The following is a 26,278-nucleotide window of genomic DNA, read 5'->3' as shown; positions in this document are numbered from 1 at the left end:
CTGGTGGCACAAATGTATAACCCCCCCAAAAAAAATTGAGTCACTGAAATATTATATGGAGATGGCATAATTTCACAATATATCTACCCAGGATTAACAGATAGAGATACAAACTTTCAAAAGTTCTAGGTCTTTACCTGAAAGGAGTATTACCTTCCCTATATTGATTCCTAGAAGAAAGAAGTGAATGGTCAGCAACAGTCTTCACACCTATAAAAAAGTACCAGTTGACTTTCCAAGTTTAAATGAACTCTATCAGTCAGGGTTCTTGGTCGAAAGAAATAGAACAAGGTCCCTAAGTAAGCCATCAAAAGGGTCACAGAGGTGTCAGGAGGATTGGGAAACAGGCCAAGAGACAGCCAGCCAGAAGCATATTAGAGAAATGGAGCAGTGACCATCCCCCCCACCCCAAATCCACACTGGACCTTGGAGGAAGCTGCCCTGCTGCCTGAGATCAGATGCAGGACCCTGCTGCAGCCACTGCCAATGGGAGGTCTCTAACTGCCCCTGCAACTTGGCAGTACTTCTTTCAGCTGAGATAAGGTAACCACACTACCAGTCAGGGGGGTGGGAAAAGCAAGGATCTGGACTTCACAGCTTCTGCAGGACAAGTCTGGCTCCCCACCAAGTGTACGAGGTAAAGAATCCCCACATATAGGAGACATGGGAAGGAAACACAGCTGCTGAGCAGCAAGGGGACAGGGAGGCAAGTATCCATTAACAGTAACCCTTAATAACAGCAGTGTCTTTGTCAAATGTCATGCCAAAGGTTCATCTAACACGTATTTAGCCAGGAATGACTTAAAGCGTTTATGGTGATTTCCTCACCAATAGTTTGTGACAAACCTAACAGTCTCCTGGATCCTCTCTGACAATCATCCAACAAATCTACGTTGAATGCCCGCTCCACACAAGGCCGTGTGCGCAGCACGGGGTGGGATATAACAATACACAAGACACAAATCCCACAGCTTTCAAAATCCTGCAAGACAGAAAACACTCATGCACAAATGATAGAATGCAACAGAGCCAAGGGTGGAGCGTCTTCGGAATAATCATAAAAGGTAGTGCTGGGGCAGAAGGGAGAGCGTGCCACGGGCTGCACGGCGACTCGGGGATGCCTTCGTGCAAGACCAGCATCGAAGCACAGTTTGGAAGGATGGGTTGGATTTAGAAATGAAGGGAGGCCACTGAAGCCACTGCAGGTGGAGCAAACCAGGGCAGGAGTGAAAGCGCAAAGGGACAAAGTAGAGGGCTGGCTGGGCAATCAATCCATCCGGATGGGGAATGATTATTCACAGGGCGAGGAGGAGAGGGACTCCAAGGGGATGCTCAAAGCACGCTGGGAGTCCTGCTGCAGACTCTATCTTGGTCTTTATTGACGAGGCCTTAGGACACAAGAGGAAGGTGAATTACAAGAGAGTTGGCAACCATGGCTGAGAGCACTGCCAATGGGAGGTCTCTAACTGCCCCTGCAACTTGGCAGTACCTCGCCAAGCTGTGAAGTCCAGATTCTACGCACGTTTCCCTCTTAGACAAAGAACCTCTCTAAGGGGGTATTTGCTGGGACTCGTCTGCTAGTGAGCCCAGGTAATTGGTCCTAATTCCCTCAAGCTCTTTGGGCTCCTGAACATACAGAGCAGATGAGAAAGTGGTGGGACGACGGTGCGGTACATGGGGCTCCACCTCTAGGTCAGTGGTTCTCTACTCCGGCTGCATATGAACATCAGCGGGGAAGGAGAAGCTTTTAAAATGACCAATGAAAAATAAAAATAAAAAAAAATTAAAAAAAAATTTAAAAAAATGACCAATGCCTGGGTCTCTATCTAGAACAATTAAACTGAAATCTATGGTGATGAGGTCAGGGCACCAGAATTTTAAAAAATCTTCCTAGAGATTCTATTGGAGAGCCAAGCAGAGAACCTCCTGGATAATCCTTGCGAAGGCCTGGTCTTACCGTCTTCAACCCTATGTGGGGCTCTCGCCAACCCCTCTCTCTCCATCCTGCTCCCCTGCCAAAAACACAGCCAGAGGGGCCTACACCCTGCTTCCCCACAGAGCAGACCTGCAGGCACATAGACTACCAACACAGGCAGGAAGCACCGAAGCACCATAACCTCAGTTGAAAAGGTACCACCCAAGGGGGACGCCTGGGTGGCTCAGCAGTGGAGCGTCTGCTTGGCTCAGGGTGTGATCCTGGGGTCCGGGGATCAAGTCCCACATCGAGTCCCGCATCAAGCTCCCTGCATGGAGCCTGCTTCTCCCTCTGCCTATGTCTCTGTCTCTCATGAATAAATAAATAAAATCTATTAAAAAAAAAAAAAAGGTACCACCCAGATGCAAGAAGAGAGAATCAAAGGGTCAAACCTATTCCAAGCGTGAACAGGGAAAACTGGTTTTTTTGTTTATGTGTTTCTTGGGTTTTGGTATGTGGGTAGGAACCAACGAAAGGATGTTTCCAGCCACGGAGAACTGAAGCAACGTGAAGGAGAAGAATAAAGTTTTAAACACCAAAATAGTAAAAGGTTCCCACTTTTACTCCCTCAGCAGATTTCTAGCACAGGGCCAACACGATGGATCTCCCTTGAAGTTGGGACATGAGAAATAAAGGCAACTTGAGTGATGTTATGATGTTTCCTTTTTGAATTTCTGATGGCAGGAGCTTTGTGAGTGCAATGAAGGCGGCAGGTTCAGGCCTGGGAGGGCCTCAGATGGCCCCAAGTATTCCCGAAAGTCCAGGAGGAAATCTAAAAATCCCATCTGGTTCTGAGCAGGCAGCAAGGCCTACAGGCCCCTAAAGGAGTTGGCAGTGCACCTCCCGGCCAAGGCTTTACAAGGTTGAGTCCATAAGGAGATGGAGTCAAAGAGAACACGACTGTGTCTCAAAAGAGATGTAATGCCAGGAAACCACTACGGAACATGCAGTGTAGATGGCATAAATATCTAAACCATAGCTATGTTAATAATAATCCATATTACACTTATAGTCAGAAAAGAAAAACTGGCTTTGAGTTCTTGCTCTGGCACCTACTGTGTGACCTGGGACAGGTTATTTAATCCCTGTTGCGTTCTTTTCATGTGTAATTTGAGAAAATAATAATACCTCTCTCACAGCATTGTTGTAAAGACGGAGTTAAAATCTTTGCAACCATCCATCCCACCAATATTTACCAAAATCTTTGCAATCATCCATCCCACCAATATTTACCAAAATCTTTGCAATCATCCATCCCACCAATATTTACCGAAATCTTTACAATCATCCATCCCACCAATATTCATCAAAATCTTTGCAATCATCCACTCCACCAATATTTACTCTTATGTGCCAAGGATTTTGCTGGACACCAGCAATATAAGACATCACAGATCCTTGACCTCAAACTGCTTACAGAGCTGGGGGCAGGGGGAATTTTAACCATGACTAGGGCTCTGGGGGAAAAAAAACAACAACAACACAACAAACTGTAAGAAAAAAACAGGGCAAGGGGATCAACCCTGGGGGTTCTCTGAGAGTACTTTAGCTGAGATTTAAAGGACGAAATCAAACTACCTAAGAGACAGAAAGAGAGTTTTCCAGACCGAGGGAAGAGCAAGCATGTTTGTAGGCTCAGGGGCAGTAGAGTCCTGGTTACGAAAGGCCAGTGACCCTAAAGCAGAACATGCTGCAGAGATGCACGTGGAGCCGCAGATGGGACCAGACCCCACACAGCCTGGAGGCGCGGGAAGGCTTCTGACTCCCAGCCAAGGCACAACGAGAAGCCACTGGGTTTTGAGCTAGAAGGTCTCAGGATCCAGGTCACACTTTAAGAAGCCATGTGGATCAAGAAAGGAGCAGGAGGGATGGCTCAGAAACCAGTCAGAGAAGTGGTCTAGACAAACTAAGCTGGTGGCTTGTACTCTAGTGGTGTCACCAGAGAGAGCGAGGGAGGGGAGAGACAGAGAGAGGGAGGGACTCAACATCTCCATTTGGGGTGGACTGCAAGGGGGGGTGGTGGTGACAGAAAGAACACATCAGGATGGCTGCCAGGCTTCTGGAATGAACATCTGGGTAGTCACGGGTGCCATTTACTGAGACGGAGAAGACCAGAGGTGGGACGGGGTTTTAAAAGGGAGGAGAGGTCGACCAAGGATTCATTTTTGAAATATGTTTGTGAGGTCTGTGCGGTATGCACGGAAAAACACCCGCAGGCAGGTGAACACACAGGCTCAGAGCCCAGAGAGAAAGGTTTTCAAGGACCTGCCACGCACCTGCCTTCGGCCTCTGATCTCACTAAATAAAGCATCTTTCCCGGTCAAGGTTGTGGTAACGGACCCTGACTTCCCTGCGCCGCCAGCAAGAGTTCAGGGCATTTTAGGAAACTTTACGGAGGCTGCTGCCTCTGCGGATTAGGACTTTTCCCACCCACGGGGAAGGCAGGGGCAACTGACCCTGGGTTAGCTCACCCTTCCCTTTATGGGAACCCTACTCAATGGGAAATCTACCACCGAAAGGTAACCGACCTTCTTCCAAAATGTCCCGAACGATGACATCATCAAGCGTTGCAGTAGCTTGTCACCCCTGGTAAACAGACAAAAACGTTGAATTCACTCAAATTGTCTTTAACCAACTGGAATTCTTTCATTTAGACCGACCTGCACATGGGCTCTGGGATCAGCACAATTCCCAATCCTTGGGGAAAGAGAACACCACTGGCCTGTTTTTTTTTTTTTTTTTTTAAGTTTTTGTTCTTGTTTCTAGCTGACCACATCCTGAGTTGAGGGAGCAAACACTGGACTCAGCAGAGAGCTCCGCCTTTCTGAACGTGGCCCTACAGAGAACCTCCAGGGACACTAAGGAAGCGTCCAGGCCTCTCCCTCCGAGAAGTCACCCTGCAGGGCCACCCCCCACCCCCACCCCCACCCCCATCCCCACCCCGGCGGGCAAGGCGCCGGCCCCGCAGGGACTGGAAGTTGCTCAACCGGAGAACCTGCTTGGGGTAAGACCCCAAGGGGAGCGGAGCGGACGGGGGAGGCGCTGGGAACCAGGACGCAGAGGCAAGGAGAGGCCCGTCGGGGCGCCTTCTGCCTCCCGTCCCTCAGCACCGTCCAGCTCAGCCCGGCACCTGCTTTCTCCGGCAACCATCCCGCCCAAGGCACCCCCACCCCCACCCGCGGCACCCCCCCAGCCCACATCTGGCGCTGCGCGGAGGCCGGGGGTGGGGCCAGAGGGAGGAGGGGGCCGAGGGGGGAGCGGGGGGGGGGGCGGCTGGGGAGGGACGGGGGGGGGTCCGAGGAGGGAGCGGTGGGGCGGCCGGGGGAGGAGCCTGGGGAGGAGCCGGGGGGGGGCTGGGGTGGAGCGGAGGGGGGCCTGGGGAGGGGTCGGGGGAGGAGCCGGGGGGGGGCTGGGGTGGAGCGGGAGGGGCTGGGGAGATGGGGGTGCCTGCGGAGGGGTCGGGGGAGGAGCCGGGAGGGGGCTGGAGAGGTGGGGGGGGGCCTGGGGAGGAGCCAGGGAAGCCGAGGGGAGGGCCTGAGGAGGGGTCGGGGGAGGAGCCGGGGGGGGCTGGGGAGGTGAGGGGGGCCTGGGGAGGTGGGGGGGGCCTGGGGAGGTGGGGGGGGGCCTGGGGAGGAGCCAGGGAAGCCGAGGGGGGTGCCTGCGGAGGAGTCGGGGGAGGAGCCGGGGAGCCTAGGGTGGAGCGGAGGGCGGGCCTGGGGAGGTGGAGGGGGCCTGGGGAGGAGCCGGGGGAGCCGAGGGGAGGGCCTGAGGAGGGGTCGGGGGAGCAGCCGGGGGGGGGCTGGGGAGGTGGGGGGGGCCTGGGGAGGTGGGGGGGGGGGTCTGGGGAGGAGCCAGGGAAGCCGAGGGGGGTGCCTGCGGAGGAGTCGGGGGAGGAGCCGGGGGGCCTAGGGTGGAGCGGAGGGCGGGCCTGGGGAGGTGGGGGGGGCCTGGGGAGGAGCCGGGGGAGCCGAGGAGGGGGCCTGAGGAGAGGGGTCGGGGGAGGAGCCGGGGGGGGTGCTGGGGAGGTGGAGGGGCCTGGGGAGGAGCCGGGGGAGCCAAGGGGGGGCCTCAGGGGGGGTTGGGGGAGGAGCCGGGGGGGGCTGGGGAGGTGGGGGGGCCTGGGGAGGAGCCGGAGGGGCCGAGGGTGGGGCTTGGGGGACCAGGGGGGTAGCCGGAGGGCGGGAGAGGAAGCCGGGGTGGGGGGGAAACCAGCGGCGAGGCGCTCGGAGGGGGCCGCTCCCGCCTGCCGGGAAGAGGCGTGCTGACCCTGCGCCCCCGCGCCCCCGCCCCCCGGCCGCCCCCCCCCCCGCGTCCCTGCGGACTCGGGCCCAGGTCCCACGGCCCCTCCAGCGCCCCAGGCCCCCCCCAGCCCAGCCCTCCGCGCCTCGCTCGCCTCCGCCGCGCGCCCCGGCTCCCCGGCCGCCCCCGCGGGCACCAGCAGGTGGCCGGCGCCGAGCCCCTCTCGAGCCCCTCTCGAGCCCCGCAGCGCGGCCGGGGGTCGGGGGGCCGGCGGGGGCCCCGGGGTCGCACCCGCCGTACCTGGGGGCCCGCCGCTGCCCCGCTGGCCCTCGCGCCGCCGCGCCCGCCTCCCCGACCCGGGAACAGAAAGCGAAAGCGGAGAGGGCGCCCCGGAGGAGGCGGAGCTGGCAGGGCGCCCCGACCGACCCCCGCCGGGACAGCCCCGGAGGCGCGGAGCCCCGCAGGTGGCCCGGGCGGGACCGAGGTCGCGGCGCCCCCGCTCGGCGCTGGGCAGGCTCGGCCTCCGCGAGGCCCGGAACCCGGACCACGGGGCGAAGCGCTCAAGCCTCGGGGTTTCGGGGACACGCCTCCGGCAGGAGGGGGATTACAGGTAGCCCCCCCCGGGACTGCCCCCACGGCCCAGGGGCACTCGGGCCGCGAACATTTGCTGCTTTCCACATTAAAACGGCTGCTCTGGGGGCCCCTGGGTGGCCCCGGGGTTGAGCGCCTGCCTTAGGCTCAGGGGGTGACCGCGGGGTCCCGGGATCGAGTCCCACGTTGGGCTCCCCGCATGGAGCCCGCTTCTCCCTCTGCCTGTGTCTCTGCCCCCCCCCCCCCTCTCTGTCTCTCGGGAATAAATAAAATCTAAAATAAATAATTAAAACGCCTCCTCTGCTTTCTCACATCAAATGACCATTTCTACGCTCCCCTTAGAACGTTGAGACTGGATGAAACGTCCAGAAGAGCCCAGCTTTGAACAACTGAGGGTAAATGAAGTAACAGGACAGGAAACCTCAAGCTTTCATATTGACCAAATGCTACGAGTTGGTGAGTGGGACCAACCCGTCTGGGACCTTTTCCCTACTGTCCGCAGCCTTTCCCCTCTCATTTCTTTCCTAACCTCCTTCCCTTTGGTTCCAAGACGCTGGTACCGTATTTCTCAACCATTGTTTCTCAATTTTATGTTCCTTTTGAAAAATAACAAAATGTATTTTGTTCTGGGGAATCTCTCCAGTCAAGGGTATTTTGTAATATAGAATTAGCATTCCGTCCCCAGCCCCTAACAGGGTGAGATCTAGGTAAGCATTTTCATTCTATTCCAATAAGAAATGGGCTTTGGGATTAGGTGATTGTTTTTCATTTGCAATTGTGGCAGGGGCTCAGCGGGTAGCTGCAGCCTCCAAGGCCTCCACATGTCTGCGAGTGATCCAGTCTGCTCTGATGAGAACTTCTTGTCCTGTAAACTCATGCATGCTTTGTGGATCTGGAGGGGCGGATGGAAGATCTCCAACCCAGGCACACTGCTTAATAGCAGGTGTCCCCTAAGAAGCTGACAAACTATGTTGCGGGGACTGTGATCACTCTCCGATTCACCTGTTCACTGAAAGCGATAAATAATGCCAACAACCCCACGTCGTGTTCAGTATGCATGTAATTAAAAAGATGGAAAAGAAAAATAAAACCACCAAGATGACCAGTGACGTTTTAAAGACTCATTTCTATGTCGTATCAGTGAAGGTTCGATCACAGAGAACAGAATCCATTCAAGCTGTTTAATTAAAAAAGGATTTATTGCAGGCTTTTACATGACTTACATAATCATCGGGAAGCTTTAAAGAACACACGCTAGGGGGAGCTTCCAAAAACAAAATTCCAAGGCCCTAATGTAGAACTTGGCCACCATTGAAACTAGTTCTCTTGCCACAAACTCGGAAGCCATCTGCTAAATTGGGCAACTGCTAGCACAGGTGCTGGCTTCAGAACCGTGTCATGATGTTAGCGTCCAGCAAAATGAGTATCTCAAGCTGGGTTTCTCTCCCTACTTAAAACCCAGTTTCAAATTCAACTCTTTTACCGGTGCTTTTGTTTGGCAGAGCCTAATGCACACCCAGAACCTAGGAGCGAGGAGATCTAGGGGATGGATTTGCTTTCCAGACTCTCCAGCGGAGTGAGGAATTCTGAAACGAGGTTGGAAGATGTGCTGAGTAAGCCAATCACAATGTTCACCGTAAATATTAAGCTGTATTGAAACTGGGCAAATAGAAAAGAAAAACCATCGTAAGGAGATCTCAAGTAATTTGGAATGTCTTTATGGATTAAAAAAAAATGGGATATTGATTGTAAATCTAACTTATGAGAGGCATGGGGCACTTGGGAGTGTGATGAATATTTTTACCTCTGTGACTTAAACACATTACCAAGCATCAAGTTATGGTTTATTATGTTTGAGTGTCTCTAGGGGCTTTTCTCCCACCTTTTGTCTGTTCAGCAGGTGTGCTTCCCCTCCTCGTAAACGCATAGCCACATGCCTCAATCTCAGTCTAGGCTGCACTCAGCAACCCCTTTCTCTGGCCACAGTGATTGGTCCGAGTGACACACAGGCTGGCTGGGTCTGAGAACCCAGAAGGGGGCCTGCGGACCAGCCAAGACCATCCTTGACTTCATGCAGGATAGAAACAAACCAGAAGTCAAGGGGAAGTGAGAGCAGAGTTTACTGAAAATCTAGACAGAGTAGAGATACAGACAACATCTGGGAAACTCGGAAAGGAGACTGAGTCTCATCTTTGCTTGGGGTCTGGGGGTTTTATTGAGAATTGTGGTCTGGTCTCAGGCAGCCAGGAACTGATCAAAACAAGGACCAGTAGGGCAGCCTGGGTGGCTCAGGGGTTTAGCACCGCCGTCAGCCCAGGGCGTGATCCTGGAGACCCCAGGATCGAATCCCACATTGAGCTCCCTGCATGGAGCTTGCTTCTCCCTTTGCCTGTGCCTCTGCTTTTCTCCCCCTCCCTCTCTCTCTCTCTCATGAATAAATAAATAAAATCTTTAAAAAAAAAAAAAAAAAAAAGGACCAGTGCTCAAGCATGGTCCCTAAGTCACTCCTGCCCTAGAGCCCAGGGTCCTGGCGCCAACGTGTCTGGAGAACATACAGGATGACCTCAACTGGTCACTCCGTAGATATTCTCTTTTGTGCTGGAAGACTCAAAAAAAAAAAATCATTAATTCCTTGACCTTTACACGGGGAGGACGTACCTTAACTGTACAGTAAGGCATGTGTAAAAGTGGGGGTGCAGGTCCTAGCAAGGAGAGAAGCAGGAAAAGGAGCAAAAAAATGCAGTTCTTCCTGGAGTCAAGCTTCCAGGAAGCTTCAGCTTCCCTGTCTCCAAGGATTGGCACAGGACAAAAGCCAGGCCAGTCAGTGGCCTTGCCCAGCATTATACTGGCTGGTGCTGGCAGGGAAGCCTCTTTTTTTTAATTCCTCTTTGTGGCCTTAGAGTTAGCGTCCAAATTCCCACTGTGGGGCAGGGCCTAAGAACATGAAACCCACACCAAAAAGAGAAAAAAAGAAGTAAGAGTCAGAGTTTAAGAGCTCCCTTGTTGGGCACCCCGGGTGGCTTAGCGGTTTACCACTGCCTTCAGCCCAGGGTGTGATCCTGGAGCCCTGGGATCGAGTCCCACGTCAGGCTCCCAGCATGGAGCCTGCTTGTCTCTCTGCCTCTCTCTCTCTTTCTCTCTGTGTCCCTCATGAATAAATAAAAAATCTAAAAAAAAAAAAAAAAAAAGAGCTCCCTTTGTTGTGCAAATGTTCTGATTTCACCCTCAGGCTTGAAGCTGGCTCCTCTGGAAGGCTACTTCTTCCAGGCCCCCCAGCATCCTTCCAATAAACCATTCCTCTTGGATTAAGACTGATTGAATTGGCTATCAACTGCATGCAATTTTAAGAGAGAGAACAAATCACAGTCTCAATTTTATAACCCACTAGCTCTATGAGTCACTTGATAGAAGATAATGTCCTTCGTGTCCCATGGGAAACGTGGGATTTTTTTTTTTTCCGCCCTTAGCTTCCCATACATTGTTTGAAGTTGACTGACCTAAATTTCAAGGAAGCCTAAACCTGATCTGCATTTCTGATCAACCAACTGGATTGAAGTCATTTTGATAATGTCACTCAATTTCAGATAAGCAGCCCCTAAGAACAACTGCATTTTTTGACAGGCTCCTTGATAAAGCTGCCGCAGCACAATCGCCGATGTCTTCACTCTACACTTGTCTGCTGTGTAGTCTGGAGAGCCCCAGAAATTTCCCTGGCAGTGGGAAGCAGCCAAAAGAAGAGTACTGTGACAACAGGAAGGGGTCAGGCTTTGTAAGGGGTCAGGCTTTGTAAGTGTGTGTGTGAGAGAGAGAGACAGAGACAGAGAGAGACAGAGGGAAAAAGTTGAATCAAAATCTTTTCCTACCACTAACATTCAGGTGTATTTCTTTTACTTGCCTTGAAGTTAGTTTCTTCAAAGCTCAGTTAATACTCTAAGTTTGAAAGGCAAAAACCCTGCCCCAGAATCTGTCTTTTCAGGCATTGCAAGACCAGATCAGATCATCAGATCAGCATTTAGAAATATGGCACATGAAAAACAAACAAACAAACAAACAAAAAGGAAATATGGCACATGAAATAATCACTCTCAAAGATGGTTTAAATCAGGGATGAGTTCTGAGGATTGACATCCATCTTTCAAAACACTGCGTGCCTTCTGTGTGCACAGTATTCTGATATTGTGTGAATGATACCGTTGCCTTCCAGGACATCATCAAAAAAGTGAGCATGTAATAGACTTTCATCAGCCATGGATTTAATATTCAGTTTTGACTATGGGGGGGGACTTGATATCTAGAATTTGAATAGTTGGTAATTTCCCTGGAGCATGAATTAGAATTACAATGAACTGATGTGAGAGAAGGAGCCAAGGGGCCCTTGAGTGGACCAGCCCCACACAGAATCCCCACCCCAATCCAATCCTGTTGTAATAAAAAAATCTAAAAACAAAAAAAGAAAATTGAGGCTGCATTTCTAAAATTTCACTCAGGAGCTTGAAGTGCTCCCAAAATTTTAAAATGTATTTTACAAGAGAAAATATGTACTCAAGTTTATTTAAAATTGCAGTCCTGCAAAAGCCTTGCAAAAATCTGCTCTACAGATTTCTCTGTCGGCAGATCTAGAAGAAAAGCAGGCCTAGGCCTCTGATCACATGTACCCAGCAGAAACATGAGGTGAAGAAAGGGGCAGAAGGATTCCTTACCTATGACCAGGTACTGGTGGTCATGTCGTACACCTAGATAAGTACCAAAGCCAAAGCAAGAAAAAGCTAAATCTAGGAGTTCTGTGAAAACTAGGAGATGAAACGTATAGTTCAGAGGGGAGAAGACAAAGCAGTAGGAAATCTGAAACTGGTAAAAGCACGAGGAGCCAAAGAGAGCACATCTCAGTAATAAAAATTGGTATATTTTGAGCATTTCCTATGTGCCGAGTACTGTGCCAAACACTCTATGTGAAGTGGGTCATTTAATCCTCAACAACACTCTAGGGTATGTTCCATTATTATTTCCAGAAAACAAACAAACAAACAAACAAAACCCCAGAGACTCTGTAAGTTAAGTAACTGCTGGGATATATAGGTAGGAAGTGACTGAGCCAGATTAGTGGTGGAACCAGGATGAATCTAGAGATGAAGAGCTCCTTCTTTTCAAATCTCTCATAGTGAAGGTTTACCTGCGTGCCGTTTTGGTTTAAAAGGGTTCAGTGAGGGCTAAGAGCTTGACTTCAATCTAGTCACCGGAGCTATAAGCCATCATCATCTAGGACCTTTGTTCCTTTACCCCTCAACTTTACCAGGGTTTATCAATATTACTTCCAAAGGGTGTCTTGAATCTTTCTCTTCCTCTTCATTCCTATTGCCTCCAGTCATCTCTTAACTAGTACTTTGACTTCTAACTTCCTCTTTTATTTTTTTTTAAGATTTTATTTATTTATTCATGAGAGACACAGGGAGAGAGAGGCAGAGACACAGGCAGAAGGAGAAGCAGGCCCCATGCAAGGAGCCTGACGTGGGACTCGATCCCGGGTCTCCAGGATCAGGCCCTGGGCCAAAGGCAGCGCTAAACTGCTGAGCCACCCGGGCTGCCCAACTTCCTCTTCTTCAATCTGGTTTCTATACTGGCATCTGTCCAAGCTACCATCCTAGGGGCACCTGGGTGGTACAGTCAGTTAAACATCTGGCTCTTGGTTTTGGATCAAGTCATGATCTCAAGGTCATGAGATGAAGCCTGAGTTGGGGCTCTGCACTCAATGGGTAGTCTGCTTGAGGATTCTTCTCTCTCTCCCTTCCCCTACTCTCTCTCTGTGTCTCCCTCAAATAAATAAAAATCTTTAAAAGAGGAAAAAAATGGGGGAGGGGGCCGGAATCCCTGGGTAGCTCAATGGTTTGGTGCCTGCCTTTGGCCCAGGGTATAATCCTGGAGTCCCAGGATTGAGTCCTGCATTGGGCTCCCTGCATGGAGCCCACTTCTCTCTCTCTCTCTGTGTGTCTCTCATAAATAAATAAATAAAATATTTAAAAGAGAAAAAAAAGAGGGGAGAGGGTGTAGGGAGCGGGGGTGGGAGGAAGGTTTAGGGAAGCAGAATCAAAACCATTGTCCAGCAAAAGCATGGGCTCAGAAACCTAAATAAGGTCCAGGGAAGGTATTATTCCAACTAGTGCCAAACAGAAATCCAAAAACTGGGCCCCAAGAAGGAGACTACAGCTAGATGCAGCCAGAGAGACAAATTGAGAAAGTGTGTGAATAGAAGGTAATGATTTCTCATGTAGGCCTTTAGATTTGCCTGTGGGTAGAGACAGGTGCTCTCAAGAACAAGGCATCACGCTGTACGATGCTATGTAACAAATTTGTTGCTGGAAACAACACACATTTACCGCCTCACAGTTTCTGTAGGTCTGGTTTACAGACATAGCCTGTTTGGGTCCCCTACTGAGGGTCTCACCGGGCAATTAAGATGTCATCCAAGGGGCACTTGGGTGGCTCATCAGTTAAGCATCTCACTCTTGATTTCGGCAAAGGGTATGATCTCGGGGTTTTGGGATTGAGCCCCATGTTGGGCTCTGAGCTCTGCTTGGCATTCTCTCTCTGCCCCTCCCCAAACCACCCCCCTTAAAAAAAAAGATGTCATCCAGGACTGTGGTTTCATCTAAGGCTTGACTAAGGAAGGATCCACTTCCAAGTTCATTCAGGGTATTGGTGGAATTCAGTTCCAAATAGTTTATAGGACTGAGTTTGTCGGTTTCTTGGAGCTGTTGACTAAAGTCTACCCTCTCATCTCCCAGAGACCACCTGCAGTTCTTTACTATGTAGGGTCCTCCAGCGTGGCCATCAGCCTTCTCAAGGCCAGCAAGGGAGGGAGTAACTCAATCATGCTGAGATTTACAACCTTAAGTAACACAATCACATAATCATATACATCCCATCACTTTTGCTGTATTAGTTAGAAGCAAGTGGCAGGTCTTGCCCATACTTTTGGGTAGGGAATCACATAGGAAGGCAGGTATCAAGGGTCACCTTAGGAGATTATCCATCACAGGTCCCAAAAAATGTTGACACCACTTCCTACCTTACCACTCCCCCAATGTCCACTCGCATCACCCTAATCCTGGGCCACACTATTTCTTGCCTAGATACTACAGCAGCCTTCCATTTTTCCTCAATTCTGCACTTGCCTCCTTATAACGCATTCCACGCAGCAGGCAAAGTTGTCCCCTTCAAATGGACAAGAATCTTAGTGTCTCACTCAAGTGTGCACAATTTAACACATTTAAAAAAAAATTTTAAATTAACAAATTCTGGGCAGCCCGGGTGGCTCAGCGGTTTAGTGCCACCTTCAGCCCAGGGTGTGAACCTGGAGACCCAGGATCGAGTCCCCCATTGGGTTCCCTGCATGGAGCCTGCTTCTCCCTCTGCCTGTGTCTCTGCCTCTGTGTGTGTGTATGTGTGTGTGTATGTGTCATGAATAAATAAATAAAATCTTAAAAAAAATTAACAAATTCTACCCTAAGATTCTATCCCACAAGATGGTTGGGATATCCAGTCTCACTTATTTTTGGCTTCACTTCACCGTTCCCCCAGGGCACAACCATGGTCCCAAGGTCTTAAGCGCTGCCAAAATATCCCAGGGTCTTAAGCAGCCTGGTCTTAGGTTCCTACTGGTTACCATGGAGATACTCTCTCGGCTCCAAATTCAGGGCATCTGCTGCCTGCAAGCCTTGCTGGTTCAGACACAGCTTTGGCCCTAGGCTTCACCCTTCCTAAATGCAGCATGTGCCCAGCCTCTCTCAGATCTTGGGGCCCCCTCAGTAACATTGTTACCTAGGGGTATACTTGCTCCTTCTATCTTTGGGATGTATATACCTTCACCTTTTGACCTAGGATGGGAATTTAAAAATTCTTCTTGCAGGGCACCTGGGTGGCTCAGCTGGTTAAGCATCTACCTTTGGCTCAGGTCAGGATCCCAGAGTCCTTGGATCAAACCCCACGTTGGGCTCCCTGCTCAGTGGGGAGCCTACTTCTCCCTCTCCCTCTGCCTGCCACTCCTCCTGCTTATGCTCTCTCTGTCAAACAAATAAATAAGGTCCTAAAAAAAAATAAAAATTCCTCTTGCCATTTACCCTTGCCTCCACCCCCATTGAGTCACTAAAATATTCAGCGCTTAGCACAGTCAGATGTTGCTTTCAAGCAAGTTCTGCTTTACAGAACACCAATGACCCTAAAAGAGGGAAATTAAAAACTCAGTTACCTGCTTGAGATGGAGAATTCAACAACATGGGGAGGAAAACACACAAATTAATACGTTAATTTTCTTTTACTTTCTTCCTTCAGTAAATCTGTGTCCTTAGACAGAAAATCCCACCTTCCTAATTTCCTCCAAGAGGATGGGACTCCAGTTCCTATCCTGAAGCACCTTGCCCTGGACAGGAGCTCCTATACAAAAACTGATGGCTGCTTGTGGAAGCTTTCTTTTCCCAGACTCCCCAGACCAGGCAGGTGAATGTAGGTGAATGTACTCTGTGAATTTCTCACTCCAGCAGACCATTTCCTGGAGACTCTTCCCTTGAAGAGTCCTTCTTGGCACTGCCTATATCCTACCTGGAACATTAGGCCCGGACCCAGCATCCCGAGGGCAGTAAGCCTCAATGGAACTTACCTGCACCAGGTGAGACTACAAATACAGGTCTGTCTTCCCATTTGAATCTCTAGTAACATCTAACCTTTTCTCAGGGCTCTTGTCTCACCCACCACCCCGCCCCAACCCAGATGGGGAGGTGACCCACTTTAAGGAGGGAAGCCAGACTGTGGTTGCTGTGTGAGCTGCTAAGGCCTTTCCCTGTTTCTTTTCCCCCTATTTAATGAGATCCACCTCCTGCCCCCCACCCCATGGTGTATTGTCCTTTCCTCCACCCAAACCCTCAAGAGCCTCATTTCCCACCCTCCTCTGTGCACTTCAGCCACACTAGGCTTTTCGTTTTTCTAATGCGCTTCCAGCCTCACCCCCTTGCGATGAACTCTTCTAGCTGCCTGAGTTCCCCTAGCCCCTGCTTCTCCTAGCTGACTCCTGTTCTTCTAACTCTCAGATGTCCCTGCTCTCTCTCTCTGTCTCTCTCTCTCTTTCTCTCTCTCTCTGTCTCTCTCTCTCTCTCTGTGTCTCTCTGCAGGACAAGAGGAGATATAGGTACCAGTGGAATCTAGCCCTCTGAGAAACCAGAGTAGTTGCACAGTCAACTCTCTCTCTAATTTCCCAACATCGCTCTCAACCCAATCCTGCCCTAGCTCTGTCATTGCTGGCAGGGAGATCCCAGCTTTTAAAGAAAAGAGAAGGGATCCCTGGGTGGCGCAGCGGTTTGGCACCTGCCTTTGGCCCAGGGCGATCCTGGAGACCCGGGATTGAATCCCACGTCGGGCTCCCGGAGCATGGAGCCTGCTTGCTTCTCCCTCTGCCTGTGTCTCTGCCTCTCTCTCTCTCTCTCTCTCTCTGTGGCTATCATAAATAAGTAAAAATTAAAAGAAAAATAAAGAAAAGAGAAATGTTCACTTTCCTTTAGTTCAAAGTACCTTTTAATTTCTTTTGAAACATCTTCTTGGACTTACATGTTATTTCAAAGTGTGTTATTTGGTCTTTAGATACCTTGGGATTTCTGGCCATCTTTCTATTATAAATTTCTAGTTTGATTCCATTATAGTCTGAACACATATTTTGTATGATCTTTATTCTTTTAAATTGGGTAAAGCATGTTTTATGGTCCAGACGGTGGTCTGTCTTTGCAAATGTTCCATGTGAGCTGCAGAACACGTAATCCTGCTACCGTTAGATGAAGTATTCTATAAACGTCAATTAGACTCAGTTGATTAATGGTTATGTCTCTTTTTCACCATTGAATCCCTGGGATGGAACAGAGAACAAGGCCCAGAGAATGTGCTCCGAAAGGTTATTGAGTAAGAGGAGAAGGAGCAAGCAAGAGGAAGGGAGGAAGGGACGCAGAGATTTCACATGTGATTCCCCTGATTAAAAGCTTTCAAGAGTTCACTGTAATCTATGCATTTTAACTACTCTTTTTCCTATTCAGTAGCAATATGTCACAATCTATTTATTATATTTCTTCTGTTGTAACAAATGCAATTATTTTATGTACCAATGTAGAAGGGGGGGGGAGAAAACTACTGCCAACAACATTGTGAGATGCCATCAATTTTGAAGATGTTTAGATATGAAAAAACGTGAGTCACAGAGTTGATAGAATTTTGTAGTCAGCTACAAGTCTGTCTCACCTGACGGGTGGCTCCGTAGCTTATTTATCTTTGTGTCCCCAGCACCAAACACGGTACATAACACAGACCAGACACTCAATAACATTAGTTTAGTTACGTGATGTGTCACTCATTGGCCACCACCAGACACCTGGCTGTCCCTCGCTCCCTGGCCTCCGAGCTGTCAGTGTTCCTGGCTGGCCAGACATTTTAATTTCTTTTGAAATGCGTTTGCTCCACAAAAACCTGACAGCTTTTCGCCTTTCCCATGACTTTCCCATGACATTATAGCTGAGTGTCTGCCAAACTCACACGTGGGCCCTTGAAGCTACTGTGAGGAAGTGACATCCTTCCCTGCTCTTCCCTCCAGTCCTCTACCCTGAGCCTAGTGACTTGCCAGTGACATTTTAGGTGGGGAAGAGAGAACTTTAGGAAGCTTCAAAGAAGTTGTTCATTACTCTTGTCTATTCACAGGGCTGGCCTTTCCCTAAGCTTTACTTATTTTGAATATCTACTCAGGCAAGCAAAAGAAATAAGTGATAAACCCTGTTCCTTTTAATCCTGTTTACATAGGACTTCTTTAAAAGGATGATCCTGGGCAGCCTGGGTGGCTCAGCAGTTTAGCGCCACCTTCAACCCAGGGCCTGATCCTGGAGACGTGGGATCGAGTCCCACATCAGGATCCCTGCGTGGAACCTGCTTCTCCCTCTGCCTGTGTCTCTGCCTCTCTCTGTGTGTCTCTCATAAATAAATAAATCAAATCTTAAAAGAAAAAAATAAAAGAGTGATCCTCCAGAGAAAAACATTATCATATGATCTCACTCGTATGTGGAATTTAAGAAACAAAGCAGAGGAGCATGAGGAAGGGAGGGAAAAATAAAACAAAATGTAAGCAGAGAGGGAGATAAGCCACAAGAGACTCATAACCATAGGAAACAAAGTGAGGGTCGTTGGAGGGTAGGGGGGTCTGGGGATGGGGTCACTGGGTGATGGGCATTAAGGAGGGCATGTGATGTAATGAGCACTGGGTGTGATATAAGACTGAATCGCTGACCTCTACCTCTGAAACTAATAATGCATTATGTTAATTAATTGAATGTAAGTTAAATTCAATTTAAAAAATAAAGGAATGATCCTGGGTGCCTGGGTGGCTCAGTCGGTTAAACGTCCGACTTCGGTTAAGTGTCCGACTCTTGATCTTAGCTCACGTCATGATCTCAGGGTCTTGATCTCATGAGTTCAGGCCCTGTGTTACTTAAAAAAATAAATGAATAAATAAAAATAACAGAATGATCCCAGACGGGTGTCTTGATGGAGTGAATGTAGCCTCTCAGGTTAGCCAGCATGGTGGGATGTTTTGTTTTGTTTTTTTTAAACATGAATTGGGGCTATCCATTCTCTAGTTGGCCAGCACAGCATTTCCTGACTATTGCATTGTACTGTGGTAGCACAATATACTACCTATATTCCTATAGGTAGGAACTCCTATATTCCTATTCCTAGACTCCTATTACCCATTGGACCTTTCAAAGAGCCTGAATTTCTGTCCTCGGCCTTCAGTGTGTGGTTTTTCTTCTCCAGAAGGACCTCCAGCTCACCATGTCCCCTTACCCTCAGTTGAGATTAATTGGCCATTAGAGATGGGTCAGTTTCTCTAACTGTAGGGGAAACTATTCCCTGAAGATGAAATAAACTGGTTATAGAAATGTTTATTGGATATATTTACTGGTGCAGGGGTGTAGCTCTAAAAATAATCTCTTGCCTTTCTTACTGCAAAGCTCAAATACCCCCGGTATTTATGAGGCAGTGTTGCAGAAGGGAGGAGCATGCATGGAATTAACAGAGTGTGTCACAGTGTTGACATTTAGTATCACATGAACAGTTCTGGGGTCTGAGACCCAACCCCTGGAACCCCAGCTCTAGTACACACCTTCCAACCGCATCTTCCCCGAGTTCTTGTTTGGGTTTAGTTAAGCACAGGCAGAGGGAGCTAGAGATGGATAAAAGTGCAGAGGCTTGGAGAAATTCTAGTGAGTCCTTTAATTCGTGACCACAAGGGACACGTGTTGTTTCCTCTCCCTTGTAAAGGTAGCACTGTGAGTCAGAAGTTAAAAATAACACTGAAATGTTTCCCTCTGAGACAGAACATGAGAGACTCCTAACTCTGGGAAGCGAACTAAGGGTGGTGGAAGGGAAGGTGGGCGGGGGGGGTGGGGGTGACTGGGTGACGGGCACTGAGGGGGCACTTGATGGGATGAGCACTGGGTGTTATTCTATATGTTGGCAAATTGAACACCAATAAAAAATAAATTTATTTAAAAAAATGTTTCCCTCTGTGTAAGGAGTTAAAATACAAAAACGTTTTCTGAAATTGGCTGCTTTTAATCTTAAAATAGTAATAGTACTTTCCATTTTGCGCTTCCCGTCTACCTCACTTTCCCCTGCATGCCACTCAGTCCTATAAAAAAGAAAATGAAAGTTCCCAAATGCTTATCTGAAGAACACTGAGACCCCTGTACTGGTTGAAACCCCATGAAGGTACTAGAAGAGTAGTGGGTTCTGAAGCAGTGACTGTTCTTTTTCTCACTGGGCCATTTTAAAGTCAAATTTATTAGGTTTCATAATTTTTTTCCACGTAAGACTTTCATTCATAGGCTAACCTATTTAAAGCTACAGGATAAATGAGGCCTATGAGAAACGAACCACACTCATCTTGTAAATTATTTTAAACTTTAAGCCTAGAATTCTCTTGGCATTTATTAAAAAAAAAAAAAGTCAAAATTTTCTACTAAGCACAGAAAGAACAGAAAAATTGAAAACATAATCACCGTCTAACCCCGGTTACTTCTTATTTTCTATCTATTACAGGGTCAGGCCTTTGATTTATAGGCTTTTTTCATTGTGGAGATATCATTAACATATACTTTTTAAAAATTTTATAACATACACATTTGTGTAAGTTTCAGGTGTACAATGAGTTGATTTGATACACTTTTTTATTGCATGTCGCCACCGTAGCCGTGGCTACCACCTTCATCATGTCACACAATTCTCATTTCTTCTTTTGTGGTGAGAACATTTCAGATTTGTAGTCTCTTAGCAACTTTCAAGTACATAAGACAATAATGTTAACTAGAGTACAAAGCTGTGCATTAGATCCCCAGAACTTACTATCATGAAAGTTCAAGTTTGGCCAGCATTTCCCCAATTTCTACACCCCCAGCCACTGGTAACCACCATTCTACTATCTCTATCTACAAGTTCATTTTTCTAAGATTCCACATATAAGTGAGATCATACAGTATTTGCCTTTTTCTCCAACTTCTCTCACTTAGGATAATGCCCTCAAAGTCTGTCCACGTTGTCACAAATGGCAGGATTTCCTTCTTTCTCGTGGCTGAATAATATTCCATTGTGTGAATATACCACAACTTTTTTTACCAGTCATCCATTGATAGGCGTTTAGGTTGTTTCCATGTCTTGGCTATTGTGAATAATGCTGAAACAAGCATGGAAATGCAGATATCTTTTCAATATGCTGTTTTCATTTCCTTTGGATGTATACCAAGAAGTGGGATTGCTGGATCATATAGTAGTTCTATTTTTAATATTTTGAGGAAACTCTATACTGTTTTCTCTAGTGGCTGCACCAATTTCCATTCCCACCAACAGTGCATAAGCATTTCCTTTTTTCCACATCTTCGTCAACACTTGTTCTCTCTTGACTTTAAATGTCAGCCATTCTAATAGATATGGGAAAATATGTCATTGTGGTTTTGATTTGTATTTCCCTGGTGATAGTGAGCATCTTTTCATGTACCTCTTGGCCATCTGTCTGTCTTCTCTGGAAAAATGCCTATTCAGTTCCTGTGCTCATTTTTAAATCAGGTTTTATTGTTGCTCTTTTTTTGTGGTTGAGTTGTAGAAGTTCCTTTCTGTTTTTCTTTTTTGGAATATTAACCCCTTAGCAGATGTATATATTGCAAATATTTTCTCCCATTCTATACGCTGCCTTTTTATTCTACTAGTATCTTTCACTCTGCAGAAGCTTTTTATTTTGATGTAGCCCCACTTGTTGATTTTTGCTTTTGTTGCTTGTGCTTTTGGTGTCATACACAAAAAATCATTGACAAGGCCCAGTTAAGGAGCTTTTTTCCTTATATTTTCTTCTGGGAGTTTTCTGGCTTCCAGTCTTATGTTTAAGTCTTTAATCTCCTTCAAATTCATTTTTGTGAGTGGTGCAAGATCAAGGTCCAAATTCACTTCTCTGCATGTGATTATCCGGTTTTCCCCATATGATTGATTAGAGACTCTTTCCTCTGAGTATTCTTGGCTCCCTTGTCAAAAATTAGTTTGACTATGTATGCAGGGATTTATTTCTGGGCTCTTGATTCTCTTCCATTCCATTCTGTTTTCATGCCAGTACATACTGTTTTGGTTACTATAGCTTTGAAATATAGCTTGACATCAGGAAGTGTGATTCCCCTTTTTGCTCTTTGTTCATTCTCCTTTTTTAGGATGGTTTTGGCTACTGGAGTCTTTTGTGGTTCCATACAAACTTTAGAATTGTTTTGTCTATTTCTGTGAAAATGCATTGGAATTCTGATAAGGATTGCATTGAACCCACGGATGGCTTTGTGTGGTATGGATGTTTTAATAATATTAAGTCTTCTGATCCATGAACTTGGATATCTTTCCATTTGTTTCTGTCTGCCTCAATTGCTTGTACGTTCATCAAAGTCTTAACAGTTTTCAGTTTACAGATTTCACTTCTTTGATTAAATTTATTCCTAAATATTTTCTTCTTTTTGATGCTATTACAAGTGGATTTTCTAAAATTTCTTTTTCAGGTATTTAGTTGTTAGCATATAGAAATGCAACTGATTTCTGTATATTGATTTTATTCCTGCAAATTACTGAGTTTATTGACTAATTCCAACAGCATTTTGGTTAAGTCTTTGGGATTTTTATATATATTCTATATATAAGGTCATATCATCTGCAAAAACAGACCGTGTTACTTTCTGATTTGAAAGCCTTTAATTTCTTTATCTTGCCTAATTGCTCTAGGTAGGACAGCCAATACTGTGTTAAATAAGAGTGGTGAGTGTGGGCACCTTTGTCTTCTTTTTGATCTTAAAGAAAAAGCTTTTAACCCAATTTCATTGTTAAGTATGAGGTAAGTTTGTTATATGGGGCCTTTATTATGTTGAGTTATATTCCTTCTATATCCAATTTGTTGAAGATTTTTATAATGAAAGGATGTTGTATTTTGTCAATCTATTGTGATTATCTAATTTATAAATCTTTAATAGATCATTACATTTTAATTATGACCACAAAGTAAAGATTGATACATTTCAAAAAGGAAATTCAGTTATTGAATGTAAATGGATTACTAAGAATACAGAAGACTCTAGATTCAGTATAAAAGCATATTAGTAATAATAATACAAACATTTATTGAGCACTTACTCGGTGCCAGTCTTTTCCAATATTAAATTTTCACTTATAAATATTACTTGGGTAGATACGTATTAAGAGGAAAAGTTAAATAAATGAGAATTGATAGCATTAGTAGTTTATTTTCAAAAAACAGTTTATTTATTATGGACAGGTCCTCCAATTAAGCAGTTTTGCTCCACACACATAGTGGTGGACCCATAATTTTGGGGGATTATAGAATCCTCAGGGTAAAGAGAGTGTGGGAGGCCTTGGGGACCATCCTTCAGTGTGAGAAGAAAGCTCATTCTCACATCATTCCAGATGAATGGGTATCTGTCCTAGTTTTAAACATGTCATATTTTAGCAATTCTAGACACGTGAGGGAGGGAGGGAAGGCCAATAAGCTTCAAAATCATAATAATAAGGTGTCAAGAAATTATTCACTCCTTGGCAATCAGAATTAACTTAACAGTTTTCTTCTTCATGACACTTCAAGCTTACCTTTTTGTGATTTTAAACAAATACTGAAGTCCCCTACAAGTCCAACCCCAAATAACTTACACATGTATATAGACATCATTGGCCTGATAAAAGATTCTTATTTTTTCATATACTAAATAAAATACAGCGGATTTCCAAAATTCATCTGAGTTTATTTACAACATTGCATCCTACAGGCCTAGGCCTCCTGGCATACTGACCTGTTTTGAATTTTACTAAATCTAAGAATGCTCATAATGGGAAAGGCACTGAAAACATCATTTTCCCCATAGCAACAAATGAACTAGTCATTTCTCTGATATACATTAAGACTTCCTGATTGAATTCTTCTCATCACTGTGATCTTTGGACCCATTCTAATCCAGTGACACTAATCATTTTAGATTCTGTGAATATAGACATTGTCATCTATAAAATAATTTCCTGGCTGACATAATAATCAGCTCAATATTGAATTAAAGAAAACACTAGGAGGCAGGGTTAAGAAATTACAACATGTGGCTTAGTGTCCTTGAAGGCATCTGCTTTCCAAATTAATGATGAGTCACTCTTCTATTTTTAATAATTTTTATATGTATTTTTGAGTAAGTAATATATACCCAGAGCAAGAAAGGCCAAGAGTACAAAATGGTACGCATGGTAAAGTAAATATCTCTCATCAGTGGACATGCTATTCACTGTTATTTAGTAGATAAACCCTTTTGGACAGCAAATTGGCACTAGCTAGTAACGTTGAAAGTGTGGAATTGCTACTTCTGTGAGTGAAAGAATAGGTAAATTGGACCAATTCTCCAAGTGACAACTAAAAAAGCTTGAACATTTTTAAAAGGAATCTTACCAAATGCCTCAAAGAACTAATAAAAAGAATGCATTTGAGATCACTTTGAAAAAATTTGAGTCCCAGGCCACCCAGAGGCGAGGACCCTGGAAATCCCTGTGTCACATGGTGTGAAACCCTAGGAGACAGCATTCCAGGAGTAAGGATAAACCTGAAAGGAAAGAGCCCATGCAGACTGCCAGCTAGCTCAAGGTGCTCAAGGAGGCCATGAGAAAAGAGGACAATTTGGCAGCTGATAAAAGAAATGATTTTCATAACATCATCCTATTCCTCAAACTTACTCTGGAAAGGAAGATGATATATAAACCCTGTAACTCTCCCACCCTCATCCAAGAATGTAACTTCAGGAAACTAGCAAAATGTACCAGGAGACACACACAGAATATTCACTGCAATGTGGTGATAACTAATAACTGGAAATAATCCAAATGTTCATCAACAAAATGAGATATTCATATAATCGAACACAACATAGAGCAGCAAAAACAAACTATTGCTAAATGCATCAGTATAGATAAATCTCACAAATAGAATGTTCAGCAAAATAATGCAGCAAAAGATTATATGTTGTGTGATACTAATAAAGTGCTAAAATAAACGAAAACCTCGGGGTGCATGGGTAGGCAGTCCTTTAAGCCTCTGACTCTTGATCTCAGCTCAGGCCTTGATCCCAAGGTCTGGAGTTCAAGCTCCACACGGGGCTCCATACTGGGTGTGGAGCCTACTTAAAGATAGATGGATGGATGGATAGATAGATAGATAGATAGATAGATAGATAGATAGATAGATAAAAAACTAGCATATGTTGTTTAGGAATTTATACACATGTAGTATATGCATCCCCAAGCTTAAAAACTAGAGAACAACAAACATAAAATTCAAGGTGATGGTTGCCTCTGGTATAGGGCAGGGTGCTTCAGCCGTATTAGTCATGTTCTCTTTAGAAACAATCATTCTGGATCCTCCAAATATATCCTAAGCACCCAAATGCACTTTGGAAAGGCAAAGAGTACATTCCTTTTATGATTATAAGGCCAGTCTGCAGTTTGTGCAATGGCAACTTTCCTTCTAGGTTTATCAGTACCCCCTGGTATGCGGTCCCCGGGGGTCTCAGTGCAAAGTACGAGCTCGTAGCATCTCTCAAGTCACATCAGCTAGATGTGGCCCAAGATGTCTTTATCTCTACCATTGGTCCTTGGAAGAGCGTTTTTCTGTCCAGGGAAATGCTGCAAATACTTCCTCCAGGATCTAGGCTTGGCAGGGGTAGACGCAGAGAAGAAGCTAGCCTATGCCCACCTCTTTTCCCACTGCAGATTGGTCTCCTAGAATGGGATCAAGCTGAGGTTGAAGAGAGCTATAACTCTGGATGAGTTTCCAGGTTTTTAAAGTTATTTTTACAGTAAACTATTCTATATGATTATTGCAATTAGAATATTTTGAGAGAGAAGTAATTAAAACTTTTTAAAAAAAAAATTTTATTTATTTATTCATGGGAGACACACAGAGAGAGGCAGAGACCTAGGCAGAGGGAGAAGCAGGCTCCATGTGGGAAGCCTGGTATGGGACTCGATCCCAGGACTCCAGGATCACGCACTGGGCCTTAGTCAGAGGCCCAACCGCTGAGCCACCCAGGTGTTCCCTTTTTCTTACCTCTAAATTACCAGAGGCAGCAGGAGAGCCTGCCAGTGATTTTATCCTAGAGACGGGGAAGAGTTAGCTCTTCAGGGTCTGAGCGTTCAGCAACAGTATGGGTGAGGAGTAAGTGTGCTTAAACTGGAGTCCACCTAACAGACCAATTTCACAGTAATTGGGTACAAAAACTGATTCACTAGATGAACCCAAGCTCTCTGTCCTCCCAAGCTCTCATTCCTCCTTCCACGCTATCAGGGAAGCATGCAGCCTGATAGATATCACAGCGGACTCAGCTCCTGGCGTACCCAAGAACTGTGCACCCCCAGCTGAGGGAGATGCTGCCCAGGAGCCAGTTGTGTTTGCTCCCAACCTGTCAATGTCAATTGTGTCCTTAATGTAGTTACTTAGGTTAATGAAATGTGGTGAAACAAATCGGTGGTAAAAGGAGGTTGTTGCATCCATGAAGACCAAGCTGATTATTTGGGAAATTTTTTATAAAGTTGAATAGAATCGGGTGCGAGTACAACCGTGAAAGGCTGAGAAAACTATGAAAATGGAAAAATAGAGGAGAGTGCTGTGTTCAGATTGTTTCACAAATATCCCTACTGTCTTCCTCTATAACATGGAATATATAAAAATTCAAGGATCTGAGGAAATTATTTCCAGGTCCTTTCCAACTGTGTCATTTTACGATTTTTACACATAGAACTATATCATCTTTATAAAAATGGACAGGATTTGTAAAACGCACTTAGATTCTGAAAATGTGCTATCTGTAACATAACTTTTTGTACGTGCAAATGAATAAT

The 26,278-nt window shown here is 46.1% G+C and overlaps 1 protein-coding gene and 1 long non-coding RNA gene across 9 annotated transcripts in view; one reads left to right on the top strand and one right to left on the bottom strand.

The window, feature by feature from the left end:
• ERAP1 (endoplasmic reticulum aminopeptidase 1) overlaps positions 1 to 6,616 on the bottom strand; it is a 42,423-nt gene extending 35,807 nt beyond the window's left edge. The window contains exons 1-3 of one of the 4 annotated variants that reach the window (XM_038532270.1): positions 6,515 to 6,566; positions 4,504 to 4,561; positions 138 to 170 (exon numbers count right to left, since the gene is read on the bottom strand). The gene's annotated coding sequence lies outside the window, so the exon portion shown is untranslated. Of the gene's footprint in view, positions 1 to 137; positions 174 to 4,503; positions 4,562 to 4,635; positions 4,838 to 6,514 lie in introns of those variants that run through there. The other 3 variants (XM_038532268.1, XM_038532269.1, XM_038532271.1) reach the window with 3 other exon arrangements.
• A 22-nt stretch (positions 6,617 to 6,638) lies between these two features.
• LOC111095125 overlaps positions 6,639 to 26,278 on the top strand; it is a 36,634-nt gene continuing 16,994 nt past the window's right edge. Inside the window, exons 1-6 of one of the 5 annotated variants that reach the window (XR_005356642.1) lie at positions 6,639 to 6,824; positions 7,148 to 7,261; positions 8,308 to 8,418; positions 10,427 to 10,564; positions 15,337 to 15,464; positions 17,627 to 17,772. This is a non-coding gene — a long non-coding RNA (uncharacterized LOC111095125). Of the gene's footprint in view, positions 6,825 to 7,147; positions 7,262 to 7,589; positions 7,915 to 8,307; positions 8,419 to 10,426; positions 12,576 to 15,336; positions 17,773 to 26,278 lie in introns of those variants that run through there. The other 4 variants (XR_005356641.1, XR_005356640.1, XR_005356639.1 and 1 more) reach the window with 4 other exon arrangements.

This window comes from Canis lupus, chromosome 3 (genome assembly GCF_011100685.1).
Source record: "Canis lupus familiaris isolate Mischka breed German Shepherd chromosome 3, alternate assembly UU_Cfam_GSD_1.0, whole genome shotgun sequence".
NCBI lineage: Eukaryota > Metazoa > Chordata > Mammalia > Carnivora > Canidae > Canis > Canis lupus.
The sequence above is the reverse complement of the archived record's forward strand: the minus strand, read 5'-3'. Positions and strand labels throughout refer to the sequence as shown.